Genomic DNA, 18,427 nt, shown 5'->3' on the forward strand with positions numbered 1-18,427 from the left:
ATAATTCATTTTTGCTTTTGTTTCCCTTGCCTTCATAGATGTATCTTGCAAGAAGTTGTTGTGGCCAAGTTCAAAAACGGTGTTGCCTGTGTTCTCCTCTAGGATTTTGATGGAATCTTGTCTCACATTTAGATCTCTCATCCATTTTGAGTGTATCTTTGTGTCTGGTGCAAGAGAATGGTCTAGTTTCATTCTTCTGCATGTGGATGTCCAATTTTCCCATCACATCACCATTTATTGAAGACTCTTTTTTCCAGTGGATAGTCTTTCCTGCTTTGTCGAATATAGTTGACCACAGAGTTGAGGGCCCATTTCTGGATTCTCTATTCTGTTCCACTGATTTATGTGTCTGTTTTTGTGCCAGTACCACACTGTCTTGATGACCACAGCTTTCTAGTACAATGTGAAATCTGGCATTGTGATGCCCCCAGCTCTGGTTTTCTTTTTTAATATTCCTCTAGCTATTCGGGGCCTTTTCTGATTCCACACAAATCTTGAGATGATTTGTTCCAACTCTCTGAAGAAAGTCCATGGTATTTTAATAGGGATTGCATTAAATGTGTAAATTGCCCTGGTTAGCATTGACATTTTCACAATATTAATTCTCCCAATCCATGTGCATGGAATGTTTTTCCCTCTCTTTGTGTCTTCCTCAATTTCTTTCAGAAGTGTTCTATAGTTTTGAGGGTAGAGATCCTTTACCTCTTTGGTTAGGTTTATTCCTAGGTATCTTATGCTTTTGGGTGCAATTGTAAATGGGATTGACTCCTTAATTTCTCTTTCTTCAGTCTCATTGTTAGTGTATAGAAATGCCACTGTTTTCTGGGCATTGATTTTGTATCCTGCCACACTGCTGAATTGCTGTATGAGTTCTAGCAATCTTGCAGTGGAGTCTTTTGGGTTTTCTATGTACAGTATCATGTCATCAGCGAAGAGGGAGAGTTTGACTTCTTCTTTGCCAATTTGAATGCCTTTAATGTCTTTTTGTTGTCTGATTGCTGAGGCTAGGACTTCCAGTACTATGTTGAATAGCAGTGGTGAGAGTGGACATCCCTGTCTTGTTCCTGATCTTAGGGGAAATGCTCCCAGTGTTTCCCCATTAAGAATGATATTTGCTGTGGGCTTTTCGTAGATGGCTTTTAAGATGCTGAGGAATGTTCCCTCTATCCCTACACTCTGAAGAGTTTTATCAGGAATGGATGCTGTATTTTGTGAAATGCTTTTTCTGCATCTATTGAGAAGATCATAGGGTTCTTGCTTTTTCTCTTGTTGATATGATGTATCACATTGATTGCTTCACGAGTGTTGAAGAATGCTTGCATCCTGGAGATAAATCCCACTTGGTCCTGGTGAATAATTTCTTAATGTACTGTTGGATCCTATTGACTAGTATCTTGTTGAGAATTTTTGCATCCATGTTTATCAGGAATATTGGTCTATAATTCTCCTTTTTGGTGGGGTCTTCATCTGGTTTTGGAATTAAGGTGATGCTGGCCTCATAGAATGAGTTTGGAAGTACTCCATATCTTTCTATCATTCAGAACAGCTTTAGTAGAATAGGTATGGTTTCTTCTTTAAACGTTTGAAAGAATTCCCCGGGGAAGCCATCTGGCCCTGGACTTTTGTGTCTTGGGAGGTTTTTGATGACTGCTTCAGTTTCCTCCCCGGTTATTGGCCTGTTCAGGTTTTCTGTTTCTTCCTGTTCCAGTCTTGGTAGTTTACGGTTTTCCAGAAATGCGTCCATTTCTTCTAGATTGCCTAATTTATTGGTGTATAGCTGCTTATAATGTTTTTAAAATCATTTGTATTTCTTTGGTATCAGTGGTGATCTCTCCTTTTTCATGTGTGATTTTATTAATTGGAGTCTTTTCTCTTTTGTTTTCAATAAAGCTGGCTAATGGTTTATCTATCTTATTAATTCTTTCAAAGAACCAACTCCTGGTTTTGTTGATCTGTTCCACAGTTCTTCTGGTCTCGATTTCGTTGAGTTCTGCTTGAATCTTTATTAACTCTCTTCTTCTGCTGGGTGTAGGTTTTATTTGCTGTTCTTTCTCCAGTTCCTTTAGGCGCAAGGTTAGCTTTTGTATTTGAGTTTTTTTTTTTTTTTCAGTTTTTTGAGAGATGCTTTTATTGCGATGTATTTCCCTCCTTCTTTTCTTTTATTCCCTTCTTCTGACATCTATTAATTCTCCCCCAGTATTTTCCTCCATTCTTTTCCTTCTCCTATCTTGTGATACTTACTGATTCTCCAATATTTTCATAATCTTTATAAGAATAAGAAAGCTAAAAAAAAAAAAAAAAGAAAGCTCAAATACACATTCCTCTCAATTTCAATTTCCTCTCATGGGTATTTTTGTCTCTCTATGCTGGCTGCTTAGGATAAGATTAAAAATGGTACCTGGAACAAAATATCTTAAATGACCAAGGTCCCTGCATTCTGACAGGCTCATACATTAAGTGAAGAGAACAGTGTCAGTTACATACCTATAATGTAAACAAATACCATCTTATGTTCAGGACTTTAATACTTAATGAAGCCTCATATGTTGGTCCTATATATAATTAGTGAACATGTTTCCCTTGCTATTCTCATCTGTCCCGTTATAGGGTTTATGAATATGCAAATCACAAAATCTTAGTATATTAATGCATGTAGTATATAAAGGCCTTTACTGGAATGTAGCCAGCTTTGGTATGGTGTTTTTGATAAAGTGTTATGCTCAGAATGAGAACTTGGATTCGTCATTCATATATAGGCAATCTCCAGAAGGTAGTTCTTAGTATGATTAAAAATAAATAAACTAAAGAAGGATAAATTAATAGCATTTTACATAAAAGTAAAACACTTCTGTAATGCAAACTATCTAATAAAGTAAGCAGTCAAAAGACAAATCTGAGAACAACCATTTTTAACTTATGTCAAAAATATACTCAATATATAATCATTTTCTATAAATACATTTTAAAATATCAATAATTTAATAGAAAAAAATGTAGGGATATAAACAAATATTTCAGTTTTCTTCATACTACAGTATGATCAATCTGTTAAAAGTATGCTCACATAATAAAATAATTGCATATTAAAACTGCACTGAATCATACAGGAATTTCATATATTCTGCTTAGTTTTCCTGTGAGATTAAAACTTCTCAAAAAGTAAAGCCCATTAATTAAAGTAAAAGTGTACTAAATCTATCTTTGTGGCAAATCTATAAATTTGATTATAAACTCTATGAGCAGGACTGTGAAGAAGCAGAATCTTCATACATGATGTGAAGGAAGATAAATTAATGTGGTGCCTACTTTTCCATAGGGCAATTTGGCCATATATATCAAAATTAAAAATGTATATATCCTTTGATCGTAAAGTTTTACTTATTGATATTTATTATACTAAATATTTATGTACAATGCAAAATTAGCTATGTTCAAGTTTGTTTGCTACAAGACAAGTAGTTAACGGGAGAAGAATAGAAATAACCTAAATATACCTCAGGAGATCAGAACAAACAATGGTGCCTCCATTCAATGAAAGACCAGTTCACAGTCCCTGAATCAGATATGTTACAGAATTCAGAATTTTTGGATGAAAAATATGATAATTGCATGTTACATGACACTCCCAGGAAAGACTAGGACAGCACCTCTTTATTGACCACATTAACATTCTGCAGCAATGTGTTTGAAAAATCACATTTAATGGTATATAAAGACTATAAGTTTTGAAATATCTTCTCTTTAGGTCAGTTCGGACAGAGTGAGATTGCATCACTGGATTGGGCAGATTAATGGTCTGTCACAGAGGTCCATGCCCTAATCCCAGGAATCTATGAGTTCCAGAATTACATGACATTATATTAGGTTACATGCATTTGGTTCCATGACAAAAGGAACTTTACAAGTGTAATTAATATTAAGGACCGTGAGATGGGGAGATTAGCATGTACATTCTGGGTGAAGCCCATGTAATTACATGAGACATTAAAAATAGCTGACCAAACACTCTGGCTGGAAGAAGAGGAAGCCAAACAGAAGAGGAAGAGAGATGTGATAGAAAGGAAAGTCACAGAGAAGGACTGAATGCATCACTGCTGGTTTAAGGTGAAGAGGGCAAAAGGAATACAGATATCAACCTAGAGCCAACAAAGAAATGGAAACTTCAGGCTGACAGATGTAAGGAACTGAATTCTGCTAACAATCTGAGTGAATATGAAAGCAGACTGTCCCCTAGGGCCTCCACAAAGGAAGACACTTAGATTTTATCCTTGTGAAACCTGGAGCAGAGAACCAGAGCCCATGCTGTAACTTTGACTTCCAAAGTACAGACTTTCAGATAATAAATTTTTGCTATTTATTTAGAGAGTCTAAGTTTGTGGTAATCTACACAAGCAACAATAGAAAACTAAAATAACCATCAAGTGAATGATAAAAATACTTTTTTTTTTTAATTTTATTTACTTATGAGAAAGAGAGAGAGGACAGGAGGAAGAGCAGAGGGAGAGAAACAGACTCCATGCTGAACATGGAGCCCGATGTAGGGCTCTATCCCAGGATCCCAAGATCATGACCCAAGCCAAAACCAAGAGTCGGGAACTTAACTGAACCACCCAAGCAACCCCAAAATACTTTAAAAAAATATTTAATTATTTATTCATGAGACACAGAGAGAGGCAGAGACATAGGCAGAGGGAGAAGCAGGCTCCCTGAGGGGACCCTCATGAAGGACTCCATCCCAGACCCCGGGATCATGATCTGAGCCAAAGGCAAGCATTCAACCATTGAGCCACCCAGGTACCCCCCGAAATATTTGTTTTTTAATGCATTTTTCCTCTTCCTTTTTCTTTAATCAAAGTATAATATATATCAGGAAAAGTCCACAAATGGTAAATGCATAGTTTAATGAGTTTTCAATAACTGAATCCATCAGTGTATCCAGAGCCCAGATTAGAAAATAGTAATTACCAGCATCCCTGGAGATCCACCTCTGCTTTATTCCACATAGCCCTGGCTTCAAATAAATAAATGAGTATGGCACCTTTCTGTTCTTGACATAAATTGAATCATAAAATATGTACTGTCTAGTGTCTGACTTCTTTTAGTCAACTTTCTGTTTGTGAGATACATTCAAATTATTTTGTGTAATTATAGACGTTTATTCTAATTTCTGTGTGGTCATGCATTACATGGTTATATTGTAATTTATTTATCTTTTCTTCTGTTGATGGACATTTGGGTAATTTTCACTGTTTGGCTTTAAGAATAGTGCTGCTAAATGCACAGCCAATGAGTAAGCAATTTCACTTCTAAATATATATGTAACAGATATATGGCCAATAGAAAGTCATGTTTATGAATATGCACATTCCTAAGCAACTGGGAACAATTCAAATATCTATAAACACAAAATGGATAAATAAATTGTGTTTTATTCATTCACTGACATACTCGTCAGCAATGAACAGAAATAAACAATTGCTGCCTGCAACAATATAGGTAAGAGCTCATAAACATAATGTCCAGCAAAAGAAGTCAGACACAAGGAAGTACATATTGTATGATTCTGTTTATAGAAAGGTCAAAAACAGGCAGAGCAGAACTGATATATAGTGTTAGAGGTCAGGATAGATACTTTTGAGGGGAGGGAGAAGCAACTGGCAGGGGCATAAGGATGATTTCCAGAGTCCTGTAAATGTACTATTTCTTGACCTGGTGATAGTAACCTATGTGTGTTCATTTTATGAAAATGCACTGGAGATGTATATTTGTGTATATGTAGGCTAATGCATATACTTTACTATATGTGTGTTACTTTTACATAAGAAGTAAAAGATATGAAGGAGTAAAATTTAAAAAAAAGAATAGTGCTGCTAGAAACATTACATGTCTTGTAGTATATCCATGTACATTCTATTCTTAGATATATTTCTAGGAATGAAATACTGAGCAATTTAGTTTTATTTTGTTTTTCTAAGATGAGGAATTAAGGACCCATACTATGCAGCCATAAAACAGAATGTAGAAGATCTTCATGTACTGCTCTCAGAAAGATTTCTAAGGTATTACTATAAGTGAAAAAGGCTACAGACCAGAGTGTATTGTGTTTTGTGTAAAAAGGAGATAAAATATATTAATACTTGCTTTTATATGCATGAAAAAATTCTTAAAGGATAAAGAGGACAGTAATATAGATAGCTCCTTTCAAAAACAAGAGGTGAGGCAGCTCTGGTGGTGCAGCAGTTTAGCACTGCCTGCAGCCCAGGGTGTGATCCTGGAGACTCGGGATTGAGTCCCACGTCGGGGTCCCTGCATGGAGCCTGCTTCTCCCTCTGCCTGTGCCTCTGCCTCGGTGTGTGTGTGTCTCATGAATAACTAAACAAAATCTTAAAAACAAAAACAAAAACAAAAACAAGGAGTGGTGGTATGAATTCAAAAAGGTGGGGCCAGAAGTAGGAGAAAAACTCATTCACACATGTACACACATGCATGTATGTATACACACATATAAAAAAGGGGTTTTTTTAAACGATGGCAAAGTACTCCTACTCAAAAATGAAAATAAAATTACTGTCTCACCTTTGTAGATGTGATATTCCCTTTTTTAGACATGGTTGCATTTGGCCATAGGGTTTCTCAGGATATTACCCACTTTCTAGCCAGTTTCGTAGACAGTAGTTATCAGCTCCAGGTTTTAGCAGTGCAGTCCTCTCCCTGGGGCAACTGCTGCCTTCCCTGGTGCTATTCCAATACTCTCTTTAGAATGAAGGTGGCTATAGGCATTGATTGCCCTGTTTTATAGCAAAAACAAACAAGCAAACCAAAACATTTTAAATTATTAAATTAAATAATTATATTTTAAAATAAAATATCTTCATTTTGTTTAAGACTCTGAACGGGAGATCCTGCACCCAATTTTCCCTGATTTAAAACCATAGCGTGTGTTCCCAAGTGAAATTTTGTAAAAGAGAAGTTAGCAAGCTATCCCTTCACCCTAACAAAGACCTGCTACATATTATCCAAATAGGAAAAAAATATACACCTGAGAAACCAGAAATGTTTTTCAGATGGCCAAAATTATGAGCACCTTTGTTTCTTCTATCTATAATATATATTCCCATAGCAGCCTGGCCTCCTTAAATGAGCAACCTCTTGGCAAGCCTTGGTTAGCTGAGCCTCTTGGGCCTCCTTACCTCCTCAATACCATTGGCTTGGCCCTGTGGAAAACACAGGAAGGTAGAGAGACACCTACTCTGCCCACACATAAAGCCAAAAGATATGATTATAATAATGCCTCACCAATTTCTAGCCCCAAGTCAAAACTCAGTAAAGATTTATGCCCCTCCTTCTCTAAATAGTCATAAATATGGCTTCTTCTACATAAGAGGCCATTGTAATTGATGGCTACATTTCAAAGACAAAATAGTCAATACACTGGGCAAGTCTCCCTTCCCATTTCTTGTAAGCCATACATGCAATTTATAACCCTCCTAACTGATTGTCACTCCAGGAATGTATTGATTTTTTTAAACCACATAGTCGACATCTGTGATTGCTGGCTCCAAATAGAACTGATATTTAAACAGCAAAATCATTCTAGTCTTTACATTTGTAAGGGATTAACAGTTCCCATCATTTTACCCCATTTTCTGCAAGCTTCCAGTCCTGGGAGAATCTGTGATTTAAGGTTTTTGTGTTGAAAGAACAAAGCAGCATTTTTTTTTTTTTTTTTTTTTTTTTGTGCAGGAGCCCTGTTGAGAATTGTGGTTGGCAAAATTTTAAAGATGGTCCCCCCACCCACAATACCTAGCTTAGTGTTTGAATAAGCTAGGTATTACGGAAAGGATCATTGCACATACCATTAAAGTTACTAAGAAGCTAACTTTGAAATAGGAAGATAATCTTGGATTATCTGGTTGGGTATAATCTAATCACATACACCTTTAAAAGGAGAGAAGAAGGCAGAAAGAAAGTCAGAGAGATGAGGCAGGGAGGGAGGACAGAGAGATCTTAAGTGTGAGAAGAACTTGACTGATCACTGCTGTCTTTGACAATGGAAGAAGGGCATGAGCTAAGGAATACAGTTACTCTCTAGAATCTGAAAGCAGCCCCTAGCTGACAGCCTGCATGACAACAGGGACCTGAGTTCCACACTACAAGGAACTGACCTTTTGACAACACACTGAATGAGTGAGAAGCACATTCATCCCAGAGCCTCTTGAAAAGGAATACAGCCTTACTGCCATGTTGGTTTCAGTCTTGTGAAACCTGTAAGAGAAAAACAGTTGAGCCAGGCTACACCCGGACTTCTCACGGGCAGAACTAAGAGCTGATAAAAGGTATTAAGTTGCCAAATTTGTGGTTGTTTTTTGTGGAAACCCTAAAAAACTCCAAACATTAGCTTTTATATAAGAAGTAAAATTTTCCTATAATACATGACATGGTATAGGCCTCACACAAAACTTACTATCCACCTGCCAGCATAGTCATCAACATTCTGACTTGCCTGTGCCTCATCGTGTCATCTTTCCACTGTGCTCTTTTTGTGAGGAAAAATTGTGACTCTATGACTCATGAGTAAATGTGTTTCAAAGGTTTTTGGCAAGAACTGAGACTTAGTCATTGTTTTAATTTTCATAGTACCTGGGGTAGAACCTGGCACTATAATAAGTCTTCAATAATCACTTGTTGCTTTGAGATGCATGATTTATTTTTTCCCCATTAAAAACCATCAGAACACAGTTTATTTTCTGAGTGGCACTTTTCCACCTCTATACCAACTGAGTAACCCTAACCCTAACTGAATTGTAGTGCCTAGAAATGGGACTAGGCAATCTTGACACCACCACAACTCCCAACACCCTATACTTGTGAAACTGGTTACAGTGTTCAGCTTCAGTCTGTGACAGGCTAGAGGTCAGAAGAAACACAAAATGAGGGGTCAGCTGCAGTTATATCTAGGAGTAAGTCTGAGAAGAGGGGTCAAGTGTTGGTCAAGAAATGCTTGTGGATCAGCTTGTGACCAACTCTGATAGCAGTTTCTGCTTATGTTAAGAGTAGAGTCTAATTTTCCTTTGACAATTCACCCTACTCTTCAAATTATTTTCAAGACTTCTTCAGCATATTTGCTTTGTGTAAAAATGATGAAATCTTCCTAACCAGCTGTCTACCTTCAGGAAAACTATTTAAACATCCTTAGACCCTAGAATTGGGAGGGAGACTTTGTGAGAATTGTGGCAGCCACCATTGGTAATACTGTTATTGCCCTGGGACATTGCCTTGATACAATGGTAACCTCTAAGTCAGAGATCACAACAGAAAGGCTAACTAACAAAATTAAAATGCTCAAACTATGCAGTTTATTGAATCACACAAAACATTAGCTGAAAATACAAGGGGAGTAGGTACAGTAAATTAATACTTAGGAAAAGTGCAAGCAGGAGAAAAACCACACTACCTCGGGGTTAGTAGTTGTAGTTGGGGTTACACAATTGTAATTAATAGTTACTTATTGCTATGTAACAAGTTGCCCCAAAGCTAGCAGCTTAAAGCAACAAATACTTATTATATTATAGTTTTGTGAGTCAGGGAGGCAGGAGAATCTTGAAATAGAAAAAAAAAATCATTAGGAAAAAAACTGAAGAAATTTAAATAGAATATGAACTTTAGTTAATGAAAGAAAAAGTAAACTGCCTTATTGATTTAAATGGATCTTTGAATTTGTGGGTGCTAAAAATATTGAGTCTTTCCTATTATTTTAATCTAAAAATGATATCTTGGCTGGTTATGAAATTCTGTTAGAATAGAATTTTCCTTTAGCTTTTTATGCAAGTGGTCTCTTTTCTTCTGAAATCTAGTGTTTTGTGTAGAAGAGTGAGACTAATATAATCCCCCCCTTTGTAGAACATAAAGTCTTTCTAGCTGGGTTCAGATATTTATTTGTTTGTTTGTTTATACTAAATTATTTACTTTTTAAGTCCTCCATTACATTTTGACCATTTCTCAAGCTTATCCTGAGGTTACTGATATGCTTCTTTTTCATCTCAGCTCTATTCTTTAATGCTTCTTTAGTTTCAGATCTATGATAAATTTTGTCTTTTGCTTTTCTTCTAAATCTTAATAAAAAGATGATATATATGGAATACAGGCCATAGAGACCAGAAGACTTATAATTTATCCAATCGAAGAAGAAAAACAGAACAAAAAGAACAGAAAAGTTAGTCAAGGGAAAAATAAAACTTAATAAAGGGCTCTCTGAGTTGAGAAACTTCTGAGTTCCAGAAAAAAGAAGAAAAAACACTTACTGTCAAGATGCCTTGGAGCTAGATGAAGGAACTTCAAGAAGAAAGATATCACCATCATAATTTTTTCTCCATGTCATTCTATCTTCCATCTTCAGTGCTCTCTTCATTGATAGCTTCTTGTTCTTTTGAGAATACCAAGACACTTTTTCAAATGTCTTCTTCTGTTTTTTTTTTAACTTTACCATTTATTCTATATTTTAACTTCATTTCTAATGCCTGTGTCCTTTTGTTTGACACAGCGTGTTTACAGAGATCCAAGGCCAAATTGTCTTTTTACATATCTTTGAATAGAAGTTCTATCTGTGTCATTATTTTGCCTTAGAAAAAAAACACTGGAGGATTCCACTCAACTCCTTCCTTTGCTTCTCTGGATACTTTTCATTTTTCACTTAGTGCCTGAATTGGAAGGCTATGTATTGGTGGTTTGTAATCTCTGTTAGATCTTGTGTGTTTCGAGCGTGGGTGGTGGCAGCGGTATCTGGAGTGACAAAAGGAGCAGTTGGCAGCTGGTAATTTTAATTCGGGTAAGCTCTCTCTTAGCACTTGCCAAAGTTTGCAATACCATCTGCCAGAGGGCTGTATGTGCTCCCTTGATTAGAAGTGTGAGGCTACCTCAGAGATATCCTTTCCCTTGCTTTGAGGAGAGCAAATCCCATGTTGGCAAATGAGTGACTGTGAAATCCCTTTGGCCCCCAAACTTTTTGTTGCATGTTTGTTAACTTATCTCAGTTGACTTTTATCTGAAACTGCAAACCTGAATCTCAGCTCATTGTTGTCCAATATTCTCTGCCCTGCTTCATCTTGTGTCATTTAGGACTCTGCATGAGTGAAGAAACCCAATGGCTTTAGCAGTAGGGTTTTTGTTTGATTGTATCAGTAAAAATATAGAAGCTGAGCTAATTTTATCCACCACCAGAGACCAAGTGTATCTCCAAATCTGTTCTGTCTGTTCTATTTATAGTTGAATATTTTTAAAGCTGAGTAATGGACACATGTGGTTTATTATTTTTTCTGCCTTTGTATGTACTTGAAAATTTCAATATAAAGAGTTAAATGAAATTACCAAAATGGGGGAACTCCCTGTCTCTCCTTCTGTTTTCATCGTTTCAAAAAACGGTTGTTTTCAAGGCCTTTTCTTGCCTTTCATCCATATTCACACCTCTGTACTGTGCTCAACATGTAAAGTATTCTCTCTAGCTATCTTTCTTTTATTTGATCCAGATTTCATGTTTCTCGTAAGTCTGTCATGTGGACTTGTGGCAGGTTAATTGAAGATGTATCTTACTGCACTATTTTAGATTTGTATTCATTCAAGCAAGTTCTTTGGAAAAGGGAGTTAAAAATAACTTTTTCTAAGATAATAAATGATAATAAAAGAACTTTTAAGATAATAAAAGTACTTTTCCTTGACAAGAGAGTCTATTGAGAAGGATATTTATTATTTTTTTGAGCAGAGATGTCAATATTGCTTTTAAAAACACAAAATACAAAACACAAAATTGTAGTGCTGTAAATAATACAAAAAAAAATCATGACCAGGTATAATACTTTGTTGCCAGAAAGGAGGGCTCAAAGAAATATTTACCAACTTTTTAGATTTATGGTTTTAGCATAGCCCTAACTCCTCCTCTGTTGAAGTTACAACAATTTTGTTTTGAGGCCACTGTACCTAGTCCTGGGAACAATGCCATCTCAGTCCAAGGAACTAGTAAGCCTTCTTCTAGTCTATAAAATAAGTTTTAAAATATTATTTCCTCGGTGTCCTGGTGCCATCTATAAAAAGCGATTGACAATATGGTGTATTGTTGAATTAATGATTTTTCTATAAAAGGGTACATAATGATTTAAAGACTCTTTCTGACTTCAGAAATGTGAATATGACAAATGCATCTGCTAGAATTGCAGAAATCTGTAAGTCTTCTGTTTCCTTAGGCACAAACAACCTGAGGTTTCTTAGAACCCCAGGTATCAGTAGTCAAACCAAGTTACTTAGCTTCTGCAGCCCTGCTGGAGGGCAGTATGGCAAGGGGAGGAGCAGGTTATCTCAGTCTGACATTTCCTCTGTGAGTTGAGGCTTTGCAGGAGTTCCTTGTGGCCCAACATCTGGTTTACCAACTTTCTACATATGCTATCTTGCCCATCTTATCACTTTTTCCTTTCAACTCTGTTTTTTGGCAAACTCTTGAATTTTAAATCTCCTTCACTTTTACCTTGGAATGAATTTACTAGTTCCAACTCAGTTCTGCAACTTTTACCATCATTTTCTCATCTCTGAAATTATAAAGCTGCCCAATCCTTTCACTCAGATTCAAGGAGAGTGAGTGATGACACTTAGAACTGTCTTGTGTTTCTGCCATACTCTTGTTTGGCCATGAGAGCTGCCTCACAAATAGTCTACACTATTGTAGGTATTTTCATATCCTACTGTTTTCTTGTCCCTTGTTTAGCATAACATGCTACTGTGGTTTTTATCAACTGCAAGGAGTCAGTGGTGACTGTAGTGTTAAAACCAAGAATTACCAGCCTAAATACAGTGGTCCTTGAGAGAACATTTAATTAAGGGCCACTTCATGGCTAACATAGTAGGATCTGCTTTTGAAAGAGAAGAAGTGAAACTGATACGAAGGAAAAAATTTGTGAGAGAGTCCCTGGAGAACATAATAAGCATCTGTTTTGTCTGGAACATGTGGAGCCTTCTCCCCAAATGAACACACAGCCTGCAGATGTCACTGCCATATCTTCATTATGGGCAGTTTTTTTCAGTGTAAAAGAAATTCAGCATAACAGCTGTCATATCATGTCTTTTAACATCTCATCCTTTTATGATGAAGGAAGTCGGAACCAACAATGTGAGAAAGAAGTGACTGCTGATGTTCTGATTTAAATCAGTGAAGGTCTTCTTTCCCCTTTGCAAATCTTGAGTGTTCTATAACAGCAGCTCTGAACTGATTGTACTGTGTTCTTCAGAGAAAAATAAAGAATTTCATGAGATAAAGCTAGCACAATTCAAACATTCCCCATGATTATGTTTTTCATGTATTTAGAGGTATTTGAATATCTTCTATTTATAAATAATGATAAGGATAGACGGTAAGTTGTTTTATTTTTTTAAGATTTATTTATTTATTTGAAAGAGAGAAAGTGGTGGGGGGAAGGGGACAGGGAGAGAATTTAAGCAGACTCCCCACTGAGGATGGAACCAAAGCAGGACTCCATCCTACTATCCATGAGATCATGACCTGAGCTGAAACAGTCAGAATCTTAACTGACTGAGCCACCCAGTGCTCCTGTTTTACTCTGTTTTTAATAAAATGCAGGGCAGCCCCAGTGGCGCAGCGGTTTGGAGCCTCCTGCAGCCTGGGGTGTGATCCTGGAGACCCGGGATCGAGTCCCACGTCGGGCTCCCTGCATGGAGCCTGCTTCTCGCTCTGCCTGTGTCTCTGCCTCTCTCTCTCTCTCTCTCTCAATAAATAAATAAATCTTAAAATAATAAAATAAAATAATAAAATGCAGAATTAGTAACCCTACTATACCTTCCCATATCTATTCATGAAATTTAAAACCTTGATAAGTACTTCTATAATACCGAGTACTCCAAATACTAGATAATATCTATGATGGCACAATATCTGACACAGAAGAGCACTTAATAAAATGTTTGTTACCTTATATCTCTTTATACTTTTAAGACCGAAAGTTGACCCTTAACCAGTACAGGTTTGTATAGATCCAATTATACACAAATGTTTTGTAGTGCAGTATTCTAAATGTATTTTCTCTTATGGTTTTATTAATATTTTCTTTTCTCTAGTTTACGTTATTGTAAAAATACAGTATATAATATGTATAACATAAAAATTGTGTTAATAGGGATGCCTGAGTGGCTCACTGGTTGAGCATCTGCCTTTGGATCTAGGGCATGTTCCCAGGGTCCTGGGATTCAGTCCCATATCAGGCTCCCCACAAAGAGCCTGCTTCTCCCTCTGCCTATGTCTCTGCCTCTCTCTCTGTGTCTCTCATGAATAAATAAATAAAATCTTCTAAAAAATGTGTTAATAGACTATTCATGTTATTGGTAAGGCTTCCAGTAAACATTAAGCTATTAGTAGTTTTTAGGGAGTCGAAAGTTAACATGCAAATTTCCTACTGTGCAAGGAGTCAGTGCACCTAATACTCATTGTTCAAGGGTCAGCTGAGTACCTGTATTCCTAAGCACCATTAGGTACTAATTGGTACAATTTTATATTACATATAAACATTATCATCTTTTCTTCTGCAACTTAGGTTTTTTTTTTCCTTTCAGTATTATTTTTGTGATATTTATCCATCTATATGATAGTCTCTCAGTTACACATCAAGTTATTCATTCCTCTTTAGGTACGAATTTCAGTGTTTTTTTTTTTTTTTCCAGTCTGCTATTAGACAGTGCTTTTTACAGTTGTCCTTTACCTTCCATTTTAAGGCTCTCATTTCCAATAGGGCATCGCTAGTCACTCTTGAGGAGACTAATCGGTTAAATGTAGCCTTAGGAGACAAAGAGATTTCACTCAAAAAATCAATGTGATCATACACTAAGCATGAGATACGGCCTATTGGCAGGAGTTTTCTACTCTTCCACTAAAAGGTATGTCACACATTGATGGAAATTGTATTATATTCCTCAATTTTTTTATCTGTTAAGAGGAATAATAATGGTATTCACTTTACACGGTGGTTGTGAGGTTTAAATGAGTAAATACACATAAATGGTTGCAATAACATCTAGTCCATAGTACATGCTATCTGAATGTTAACAGCTGTCATTATCAGGGTAATACCATGAGTAATACCTTGTTATTTTCATATGTGTTAAATTGACTTTATAGGTATTGCTTTTCTACATCAAGTATACTGTTCCTCGGCCTGAGCTTGGATGTTACATAATCAGAGACAAGCCTACCTTCATAACAGGACTTGATATCTTTGATTGTTTGTTCAGTTGGTATTTCTAAGTACAGGTGCAAGAAGAAGGAAAGGACCTTTGAGCTGCTGTGGGGAAAACCTATTGGTGAAGAGCAATCTAGGTTTGTAGGAGAGCTGGAATGTGGGAATGCAGCAGAGTTAAGGGACTGCACGAAGGTGACTCCAGTTCAAGCCTCTTCATATCCTAAGAAGGCAGGGGACTGGAAGAATCTTGGTAATGTCATATCATGTCATCTCTCTTCAGGCTCCCTTAGATGAATACAGCTTTTGGTGGTCCCTGCGGACCTAGATCCAATAGGCTTATCCTGGGCTTTCAGTCTTTTCTCTGACTGACATATCCAATCCTCTACATGGGATAGGGGACTGTCAGTAGGCTTCAGGATACTTTACTGTAAATGGTGGTTCCTAGAGCAAATCTGTAGTCATAGTGATATGACATTAGTGTCTTCTCTGCAGTTCAGTGCTAATCTCTAGACAAGTGTCCAACTTTTCAGGTCAATAGGACTTAATATCCAGCACCAGTAGAGGGGCTTGCTCTGTATAGGCAAGTTTTATCTCCTTCAGCCATCGCTAAGTCCCCATGCTGCCTCTACTTACCACCTCAGAGAAATTAAAGGTGTCTGAAAAAAAATGTCCAATTTACTTATAAGATCAAAACCATTTTAGAGACACTCAAGGATCACATTTTGCAGTAGAATCTGAAAGTTATTTTTTCTGTTATTTCATGATTTCTTAGAAGATATAGTTGCCATTCTACAAACCAAATGCCAACAACATTTTATGAACTTTCTGTTCTTTAGGATTCTTTCAACAGCCCTGCTTAGAGAGTAAGGCTAACATGGCCCTTTGGAATTCCCACATGAGGAAGGAACAATGAGTTAGTAGGCGTGAGAATTCAGACAGCTCTATTCAAAGCACTCACAATGTGCTTCTGAGAAGTCTTTAATGCCCAGTGACCCCCTCTTTGAGTGACTACTGCTTTCTTACCAGTGATATGTCTAGATTCATTTGCTATTCCTATCCATCACCAGGGCTATGCAACTGGTAATCCTCCCTTACATCATGATAGCACTGAATCCCTATTTAATTGCCACTTCTCCTAATCCTACCTCAGAAATAACACCCAATACAGAAATGGGACCCTTCTCAGAATCCTTCACCAGGAACCTGAATCTTACAACAGATGCATTTCTCCTCCCATTTAGACAGCTGCAAATAATAGTTCCTTTGGGAATCCCTCCCTCACTGACTTGGGTTATTATATCTGATTTTGCCCAGGTAAAACCTTGTCTTTGGTGGTCTTTGGTGGATTGGGCTTTAGCAGAAACAAAGCTTTTATGATCTATATCCCTCACCCTCCACCACAGGTAGTACCAACTCCTCTCAGTTTTGTCCTGCTAATCCGAAGAGCTTTCATTTTACCCATCCTTATGTGCTGCTTGCTTCAGAAACAAGGAAACAAACACTGTTACATCCACAGAGTCAGAAGAACGAAAATCTGACTTTATAATGCCAGCAGGACTCTGCAGCACTTTCCCAGCCCAGGGATTTCAATGTTTATAACTGTCAAGTGTTTTAGAGAAGTGGGTAATATCATCTGAGGAAGAAGCAAGTTTTGTCATCTCTGAATCCATGGCAGAGAGCAAGGCCCTGCATATGGAGGTGATAGATAATAAATTTGAAATAGGGATGCCAGGGTGGGGTGGGAGTGAGTGAGTGAACTCTGTTTTATTTATCTAGAGGTCAGAATGTAGCCCTTTCAGGCCCTTTAAGTGATGTATAAGAATCTTTAGTCCTTAGATAGTTCCAACTATTTTCATACAGTCACTCCAAATTGAGCAGCTCTGAATTAGACTGAAGCCAACTTCTTGTTACTCAGTGAGTGCCTTTTCAGGAGTGACTGAATTTCTGCCTCAATTAACCCTGTGAATTTCATTCTGGTAGAGTTATGTACCATAGAACATGTTTTTTTCTTTCAAAAAAAAATTTGCACCATCTACAGCATACCCTTTGGATTATCAAATTCTAGCCCTGCTCATTGTCATTGTCTTTGAGCTATTTTGAACTCTTTATATAGATTGTAGGTAATGTATATGTTCCAGTCTAGTAGTGATTTTATTTCCTCTCTATCCTACACCCACCCTGCCTGTGGGAAAAATAGTCCCATTTGCAACTCATTTTGTTCCATTTGCAATTCATTTTGACATTTCTTTTACCTATATAAATAAATCTGTGTTGTTTGACTTTTCTTTTGAACTACTGATAATTTCTGCCTGGTTCCCTCATATGAGTAAAATAAAATTTCTAACATGTGTTCAATCATTATGAGAATCTGATTTTACTTTTATCTGAAAATTATTTTTGAATAGTATCTATTTCACAGGATCTCCTGTGAATGCTTCATGCTTAATTATCACTTTGCTTTGGTCCATGAGTAAAGAATTGAATAACATTAGAGACTTTTGAGGTTTCTCTGAAATTTTTCAAAGTGTTCACTTTGGTTAATAACTTATTTCACAAAGGAAATTCATTACTCTTTAGGAAAGTGGAAATTATGCCATCTCAGCAAAAAACATAGTGCATTTTACTTGTAGAGATGGCTCGGGGTCAGGGGTTTGTATGATCAGCTATTTTTGTTGTTGTTTTTGTTGTTATTAAAAGATTCTTGTTTAGGGGTGCATACTCTTTATCTCTTCTCAGTATCTCTATGATTCTAATTTATATTTTTATTTTTTACTTTTTTAAAGATTTTATTCGTTTATGAAAGAGAGAGAGAGAGAGAGTAGTGTGCACGTGCGTGTGTGAGAGGTAGGGGAGGGGTAGACGGAGAGGAAGAAGTAGACTCCCCACTAAGCTAGGAGCCAGACTTGGGGACTTAATCCCAGGACCCTGAGATCATGACCTGAGCTGAAGTCAGATGTTCAAAGAACTGAGCCACACAGGTGCCACAAGTTCTAATTTATACTTTTAGAACAAGAGAGGTTCAATTTACTTTGGTGCTGTGAGCATCCTTCTTCTCCAGATTCTTTCCCACATCATTGCAAGGTTTGCTTCCTTCTCTGGATCTGTTTCTTCATCCATTTGTGAATACCAAACCCCAAGAAAAACTTTGTGGTCATTTTTCCATACCTCGAAGCATGCTAAATGCTAGAAATTGCACTTTG

The 18,427-nt window shown here is 36.9% G+C and overlaps 1 long non-coding RNA gene across 1 annotated transcript; it reads right to left on the reverse strand.

Annotated features, from left to right (window-relative positions):
* Positions 1-1,356: 1,356 nt before the first annotated feature.
* Positions 1,357-10,777, reverse strand: LOC144324636 (uncharacterized). Its single transcript, XR_013390067.1, has 4 exons — positions 10,302-10,777; positions 8,166-8,265; positions 6,577-6,788; positions 1,357-2,283 (listed from the first exon to the last, which is right to left on the reverse strand). It is a non-coding gene; the product is annotated as an uncharacterized LOC144324636 (long non-coding RNA).
* Between the last annotated feature and the right edge of the window lie 7,650 nt (positions 10,778-18,427).

Source organism: Canis aureus, chromosome 12, assembly GCF_053574225.1.
Source record: "Canis aureus isolate CA01 chromosome 12, VMU_Caureus_v.1.0, whole genome shotgun sequence".
NCBI classification, from domain to species: domain Eukaryota; kingdom Metazoa; phylum Chordata; class Mammalia; order Carnivora; family Canidae; genus Canis; species Canis aureus.